This window comes from Mobula birostris, chromosome 2 (genome assembly GCF_030028105.1).
Source record: "Mobula birostris isolate sMobBir1 chromosome 2, sMobBir1.hap1, whole genome shotgun sequence".
Classification (NCBI taxonomy): Eukaryota; Metazoa; Chordata; class Chondrichthyes; order Myliobatiformes; family Myliobatidae; genus Mobula; species Mobula birostris.
Window position 1 is genome coordinate 2,524,029 of NC_092371.1, and position 7,298 is coordinate 2,531,326.

Here is a 7,298-nt window from a genome sequence, read left to right on the forward strand (position 1 = left end):
GAAGCGCTGTGTAGCATTTTGTCATCAAAATGTTTGCAGTGTGTCCGCTCAGTTGTTCTTTCCGGAATTCAACGCAATTTTCCCTTCCGGAAACAGCTGGCAGAAGTAGAGCCGCGTGGCTACTTTTAACAATGAAATGCCGTGTGGAAAATTAAAGTACTGAACTGTGTCGAAAAACAAAAGCGTCTTTTAGTTTATTGCAAAACCTGGGAATTTGAATTAAAAAAGAAAATAGTGGGAACATTCAGTAGGTCATTCAGCATCGGTGGAAAGGAGATACATTTCCAGCACGTTCCGTATTCCCACCGTCTCTACGTTATTATAAGTGGTATCAAGAAAACAACCTTTGGCAGAAAGCAATCATTCATAATTGAACACGTCAGACTGGCTTTAAGGATATATGCGCCCTTTAACATGTAGCCAGGAAAAATGGGAAGTTCATGGCGAGGATAATGGTGAATCGTCAGAAGGATTTCAGATTTCGGTCACAATTGGTTTATTGTCAGGTATACCGGGATGGAAAGAATCCGCACAAAGAAGACAATGTACATGATAACGGTAAATATTTCAATAAATTTAATAAAAGCAAAACAGCAGATTTGTCCACATATTGCACTGCAATCTGAAGTAATGCAAAAACAGTTCTAACGTGTCGATATTGGAATAATCGAGAGAGGCAAAGCGTCCGAAAGCGCGGCCGCACCTCTAGGAAGGGGATGTGAAACTGGTGATTGGTTCAGAAGTCTGACAGCACTGGAGTGAAATCAGCCCTTAAGACTAGTCGTTTGGACTTTCAAGGTCTTGCATATTTTCCCTAAATTTAGAAGAAAAATTGGGATGGCTATATTGGTAGGCATCCTATATTATCAAAAAGTACACATGAGGGAAACATCATAGATAGAACTTGGAGCGATTTCCGTTATGGGACTCTCCTTATTGACGTCGGGTTGAACTTTGCCTGGGTGGACGGTGAGGGATGATAGGAGAACGCCACTAGTGCTTAATTAGATTCTGCTGAGGAGACGATACTGTAGGTTGTTTCCCTCTCTCTCCCATAGACGGTGATGACTGTCGATCAGGAAATTCCAATTCACCATCTGTGATATCCAGTGGAAGAGATGTTAGAACGTAAGTCCTGTTAGGTAGATTCAAAGATAAGCTGGAAAGGATCTCATACGAACCTAGAGCTTGTTATACGAAAGATTATTCTTATTGACAGCAATGTGCTATCTTCTCTAAAGGTATTCGAGTTAAGGGTAGTGCATATATTCCTTTTATCTTGAAATGAACATGTTTAATCTTTGCCATCATTTTCTGAGATCCATGCAGAGGCAGTGTCAGAAGATCTTTACTGAGGCAGCTTTGACTATCAGAATTCCCACCCCGTGGATATGCTGCTCTATCAGAGCGGAGGGGATCTGAGGTTCTGTGGGGTCTTTCATAATGGAGACACACACTGTCGCTGAAATGGTGTTATGAGAAATATTTCACTGTCGGAATCGAGTGTCTGAGAGTCTGATGCATTGCCTGAGGCATACTACGCGGTCATCACTGAGACGTTCCCTCTGCGGAGTGTGCTTGCTCTGTCGAAACTGTGGGCAGCCCTCCTTGGTGTTTAACTATGTTCACATTGCTCCGTGAATAGAAAAGAAACAGAATCTGTGTCCTTATCAAAGTTTTCCTGCTGTGCTTCATTATGACTGCTTCTTTGATGATAGTGACCATAGTTTACTTTTCAATCAATCGTTAAAGTAACGTGATGAGATTTGGGATTCATAAGCTACCGTCTCCCTGCCCTAACAATCTCTTTCTCCAAATCAGCATCTAACTTGACAGCAGTTCCCAGAGTTCCGCAACTATGTCTGCGCAAGTAGCAGTCAAAGGGCTGTGACCTATTCACACTTCCCAATCCCGTCGCCGAGCTGCGTGCTTAGCTGCCTGTACCCGGAACGGGAAAAAGGATGGCGAATGCCCCCTCTCCTTCCGATCCGCTCCCTTCTCCACTGCCTGCCCACCACCAGTGCGGCCGGGATACATCCACTATTGACAGTTGTAGTTGTCTTCTGTTTGTTTGTAAAAGACTCTCAATCCTCTAACTTCCCACTAATTTTTGCTCTACGATATGTCCTCACTTTGGCTTTTATGTTGGCGTGAACACTCTTGTTAGCCACGGTTGTGTCATCTTCTCTTCAGAATATCTCTTCCTCTTCCAGTTTCCGCTTCGAATTTCTGCCAGAAATTTCCGCTATTGCTGTTCTGCCATTATCCCTGCCAATGTTCTTTTCCAGATTAATTTTGGCCAGCTCCTCAGGGAGACTCTTGGGGTCCGATAATTTCGTTTGGTTAATCAAAGTAGAAAGAGCTGCTCTACGTCAGGACACGTGATGCTGGTTGTTCTAGTTGAGGTATAAGTCCGTGTAAGTGAGTTTCCGATAGACACCATGTTCGAAACTACCATCCGGTTTCCGGTATTAGAATGTCCAGGAACGAAAGGGAACAATTCTTCTCCATCTCTTTCGTAAACTGAACATTTGGATGTATGCTGTTCAGATGGTCCCGGAACTGTTGGAATGACCGGAATCCATGAGGTCACACTATGAAAGCATTTTACCAAAGGGAAAGGTCTCACTCTAAGTAAGAACTGGAATTCCATTGTAAAAATCGTGGGAGAGCAGAAGCCTGATTGGATGAGAACTAACCAATCAGGTAGCACGGACTACAGGGTATAAATACCACTTGACTGGACATAACCAGGCATCACCCTTGAAGAAGATGACAAAGTTTCTCATCGAAAAGGGGAGGTGCAACGAGACCTGGGTGTCATTATACACCAGTCATTGAAAGTGGGCATGCAGGTACAGCAGGCGGTGAAAAAGGCAAATGGTATGCTGGCATTCATAGCAAGAGGATTCAAGTACAGGAGCAGGGAGGTACTACTGCAGTTGTACAAGGCCTTGGTGAGACCACACCTGGAGTATTGTGTGCAGTTTTGGTCCCCTAATCTGAGGAAAGACATTCTTGTCATAGAGGGAGTACAAAGAAGGTTCACCAGATTGATTCCTCGGATGGCAGGACATTCATATGAGGACTGGATCGACTAGGCTTATATTCGTTGGAATTTAGAAGACTGAGGGGGGATCTTATTGAAACGTATAAAATCCTAAAGGGATTGGACAGGCTAGATGCAGGAAGATTGTTCCCGATGTTGGGGATGTCCAGAACGAGGGGTCATAGTTTGAGGATAAAGGGGAAGCCTTTTAGGACCGAGATTAGGAAAAACGTCTTCACACAGAGAGTGGTGAATCTGTGGAATTCTCTGCCACAGGAAACAGTTGAGGCCAGTTCATTAGCTATATTTAAGAGGGAGTTAGATATGGCCCTTGTGGCTAAAGGGATCAGGGGGTATGGAGGGAAGGCTGGTACAGGGTTCTGAGTTGGATGGTCAGCCATGATTATACTGAATGGCGGTGCAGGCTCGAAGGGCCGAATGGCCTACTCCTGCAACTATTTTCTATGATTCTATGAAACGTCGGTTATGATCGATACCTGCTCCCAGCTGGAAGTCCGCGAAGAGTTTATTCGGCTTCTTTTGTCCCTCGGCAAATTGCTTTACTCCATTGTAATACTGATAGATTTGACTCCTCCTTCTCAGATTTCATGGTGAATTCGATCATATTATGATCACTTTCCCCAAGGGTTCTTTTACCTTAAGCACTCTAATCAACTCAGGTTCATTGCACAATATCAAATCCATAATCGCTAACCCTCTGGTTGGCTCAACCACGATGTGTTCGAAAGCGCCATCTCGTGGGCACTCTCGAAACTCCCCCTCGTGAAATCCAGCACCAACCTGATTTTCCCAGTCTACCTGCATATATAAATCCCCCATGACTATTGTAACATTACGATCCCCTGTTGTCATTTGTAGGCCACATACTTACTACTGTTTGAGGATCTGTATATAACTGCCATCAGGGTAGTTATACCCTTACAGTTCCTTATCTCTATCCACAATGATTTCATAACTTTCGACCTTATATCACCTATTTCTAATGATTTGATTTCATTTTTTCCAACACGAAAACGTACTCCCACCCCCCTCCCCGCCGCCTAGCTGTTTACCGTTTCGATACAATTTGTATCCTTCGACATTAAACTCCCAGCTATAATCTTACAGCCACGATATAGTGATGCTTACAACATCATACCTGCCAATATGCAACTCTGCTGCAAGTTCATCTACTTTATTCCGTATACCATGCGCATTCAAACACAACATCTTCAGTTCTGTATTCACCCTTTTCGATTTTGTCCGCCTTTTACGTTGCAACTCATCTTGTGACTGCAATTTTGCCCTGTCATCAGCCTCAGTACACATTGCCTCTGTCTGTAAACCGATCACATCATCTTCAACACTATTATCCGCCTTTCCTGCCATAACTTCTTACATTGAAATATAGGCAGCTTAGGACACTAGTCTCAGCATGTTCAATCTTCTTTATTCCTAACTTTGTCTGAGGTCTTACACAAACTCTCCACTAACTGTTCCCTTTCTCATCCCCCTGCAACTCTAATTTAAACCCCACCGTAGAGCGTTAATAAACCTTCCCGCTAGGATATTATCCCCCATCTAGTTCAGGTGAAAACCGTCCCATCTGTAAAGATCCCACCTTCCCTTATATGGCAGTACACGGTTGGGAAATATCAAATTGTGAGTTCGATCCTCACCGAGAGCACTATATAAATATATATACATATCTTTCTTCTCCTTTCTTTCTCTTTCTCTTTGCTCCGGTAGGTATCACTCTTCGAACTTCGAAATTCTTAACATTTTTACCTCAAGCAGAGAGAATTGATTTCGGTTCTTTTCGTGGCTTGGTGGTACTGTGGCAGAGGGTTTAAGGCGATGGATTTTGGCTCCAGTCTCTGAGGAGATGTAAGTTCAAATCCTACCCTCACCAAAGTAAAGTTTTCCCCAGTGTGTTTTGACAAGCTGATCTTTGGGCGGTGAGTCACAGCCAATTTTTACCTCTTAACTAAAATCCTGATTCCCGCTGACTGTCCCAGTAAAGAACACATCCAGTGATTTTAAAAAGAAAATGCATATTGCGCAGGTACTGTTGCCGCTTAACATCAGGTTTCATGATATATGCTCGTGGTATTACACCGAATTCTCATTCAGTTTTCTACTTCAAAGTGAAACGAGAGAAGAGGAATTGCTGACACTGTATAGCAGCCAGTGAGCGGCTTTCGCAGAATAAACAACAGAGCGGTGCACCTTGTAATTTGGAAATAGCATTAGTTTAATTCTATCGCAAAGCTATATGTGGATTTGTGTGCTGGACTTGATCACTTAAACATACAAGATTCCCAGCAAGGGTTGCGAGTTTCCAGAAGGCCAAAGACTCCGTGTGTAACGGGATACAACGGCAAGATTCCGCAGCCGACTCGCCGCAATCGCCGTGAGGAAAAAATGAAAAAAAAATCTCTCGGGCCCGATTTCAGCTGTCCCCCGTCAGCTCAGAACCAGTTCCGCTACGGCACAAAGTCAACAGGGTGACGAGAGTCGACGGCAGGTTGTTGCGAAATAAGAGTCGAGCCGTGTCTCTCTTAACAAGTGCTTGTCGCAAAATCAGCCTTCAACAGCGTTTCGAAACTTTTAGGCTGCAAACAATCCCGGATTATTCCATAGGGCATATTCAAAGTAATTACAATAGGCCACTGAACAACCAAATAAAAGAGGCTCCTTGCTGACTACGGAGCAAATAGAATCACACGGGAGCCATCAATAACATGTTCCAAAATCCCGTGTCTGCCTAAAATGGAAATGAAATTTCGTCATGTGAAAAAAATGATGATAACGGCGGGACTTTGGAATCCTGCTGAAATTAACTGAAAAACCAAGTGGTTGTGACATTTGTCCATGAGCCGAGCCCGTTTGCACCGACACATTTCCGTCTGCAGAGGTATGTACTCTGTCAGCCAGCTCGGATTGGCAACAACCGCTCCACAATGTCTTTCAGTACAGGTGTACCACAAGGCCGTGTACTCATCCCCCCGCTCTACTCGCTTTATACTTATGACCGTGAGACTCAAACAGCTCCAATGCCATATTTCAGATTTCCGACGACGTCACTGTCCAACTTAATAATAAATTAACCTCGAACTTCGTTCTGTTCGTTCGTAGTGTGCAGGCGGGTGTGTGCGTGAGATGATGTCTTGAAATGCATCTGGGTGATTGGACGAGGAGGTGACAGATAGGAGCTATAGGCAAGTAGTCACATCGGGACCTCCGGAGACAAGTAAGTGGGTAACAGTCAGGAGGTGGAAGGGCAAGAGTCAGATACTAGAGAGTACGCCTGACATGTCCGCTACAACAAGTTTGACCACTCCGCCGCAATTGAACTACACCAGACATTTCACATTCCTCTAGTGGTCCTGTGGGTTCCTTCCTGTGTGTGCAGCTCGGAGATTTCAATCCGAAAGGCAAAGGAAAAGAAACAGTACTGTGTAATCGGAAAGAAATAAACGGTGAGAGAGAGAGGTGAGAGAGAGAGATACTCACGAGGAGGGGATGTGCTGACTGTTGGCGGGTCTAAAGACTCAGGCACGATGAGAACACAGTGGGATTAATTGTGTACATTTACAAATAATGTATGTGGCTTTGCACTGGTCCAGTACTTCGTCCAGCCAGAGCTGGTCATAGACTTTTGAGGATTTGTTGGGGTGTTTTCAAACTGCAAGTGTATTCACAATTTTCTGCAGCAAGACTTCGGGCACTTGTTGTAACAGCCTGCCATCCTCTGTTTGGTCAATATCGAACTTGGAAACATTCGCATGTAATGGGAAGGTGATAACTACGACACTACGAAGACGGCTATGTAACGATACAGACCATGGAACCCAGCTGGGCGCAAAAATGAAAGGGAAATGTACAATTTCAGTCAGCTGATCGGAAGCAGAAGTTGTAGAAAGGTTTCTACACAGTCTCAGATAATGAACTTCTGTCCAACTTGTTCGCTTCCGTACCACTTGGAGCTGACGACGCCTGGATGCAGGAATGTACACACATGGAATAATTCTCAGTAATGGTGCGTCAAATTAAACACAGCTGGCCGGCAACTAAATTTCTGCAAACCGAGCCGGTGAACTATAAACAACGGCTACCTTCTGCAATTATCAATGCTATATGGCCGGTGAACCTCACTCAATCCGGCGGAACGCCCGACCTCGTGGCGCAATGGTAGCGCGTCTGACTCCAGATCAGAAGGTTACGTGTTCGAATCACGTCCAGGTCA

The 7,298-nt window shown here is 44.4% G+C and overlaps 1 non-coding gene across 1 annotated transcript; it reads left to right on the forward strand.

Moving 5' to 3' along the window:
- Window positions 1-7,226: 7,226 nt before the first annotated feature.
- On the forward strand, window positions 7,227-7,298 carry trnaw-cca (transfer RNA tryptophan (anticodon CCA)). Its single transcript has one exon. It is a non-coding gene; the product is annotated as a tRNA-Trp (tRNA).